This window comes from Erinaceus europaeus, chromosome 3 (genome assembly GCF_950295315.1).
Source record: "Erinaceus europaeus chromosome 3, mEriEur2.1, whole genome shotgun sequence".
In the NCBI taxonomy this organism is placed as follows: domain Eukaryota; kingdom Metazoa; phylum Chordata; class Mammalia; order Eulipotyphla; family Erinaceidae; genus Erinaceus; species Erinaceus europaeus.
Genome location: NC_080164.1, coordinates 23,486,519 through 23,487,506, shown reverse-complemented (window position 1 = coordinate 23,487,506; position 988 = coordinate 23,486,519). Strand labels below are relative to the sequence as shown.

The window sequence follows — 988 nt, the reverse complement described above, 5'->3', positions numbered from 1 at the left end:
TTTGTTATCTCTTCTTGTCCTCTTGAGGAGAGGACCTCAAGGGCTATGTTGAATATAGGTGGACATCTTTATCTGCTTTCCTATTTTAAGATGATGAATTAAAAAAAAATGACAAATGTCAGCAAATGTCTCCAAAGATTAGGTTCCTTTCTTTCTTTCTTTCTTTCTTTCTTTCTTTCTTTCTTTCTTTCTTTCTTTCTTTCTTTCTTTCTCTTTTGCCTCCAGGGTTATCACTAGGGCTTGGTGCCTGCACTATGAACCCACTGCTCCTGGAGGCTATTTTTTCCATTTTGTTGCCCTTATTATTATCATTATTGTTATTGCTGCTGTTGGATAGGACAGAGAGAAATCCAGAGGAGGGTAAGACAAAGAGGGGAAGAAAAAGATATATACCTGCAGGCCTGCTTCACCGCTTATGAAGCGACCCTCCTGCAGATGGCTTGAACACGGATCCTCACACCAGTCCTTGTGCTTCGAGCCATGTGCACTTAACCTGCTGCTCTACCGCCCAGCCCCAATGGGTAGCCCTGGTGTCACTCTCTTGAAATGAGATTGTCACTAATGACTAGCTTTGTGCAGTGGCATTATTATAACCAGTGTGGTCTGAGGCACGATTATTGCTAATTGAAAACTTTTCCTTGTCATTGATGGCTTGGTCATATGGTAGACTGCTCTGATGATTCATACCTAAAGTCTATTTTGCTTAGAGTTCTGACTGTAATTCTAGTCACAAGCTGTTTTAATACATTATTTCATTACAGCTGGCACTTTATGAACCATTTTCCTTTTCTGTATATTTTATACAAATGGCATTAAATAAGAAGTCTTATGTAACAGGTTTTTTGCACATAATATAATGTTTTGAAGGGACACCCATACTGTAGTGTATGACAGTATTTAATTGTCTTTTTGTGGGCAAATATAGTTTCACTGTACAATTATGTCACATTTTGTTTATCCATTTACCAGTTGACAAGACATTTTTACC

The 988-nt window shown here is 38.4% G+C and overlaps 1 pseudogene; it reads left to right on the top strand.

Moving 5' to 3' along the window:
• Positions 1–567: 567 nt before the first annotated feature.
• Positions 568–717, top strand: LOC132537800 (U4 spliceosomal RNA; annotated as a pseudogene).
• The last annotated feature ends 271 nt before the right edge of the window (positions 718–988 follow it).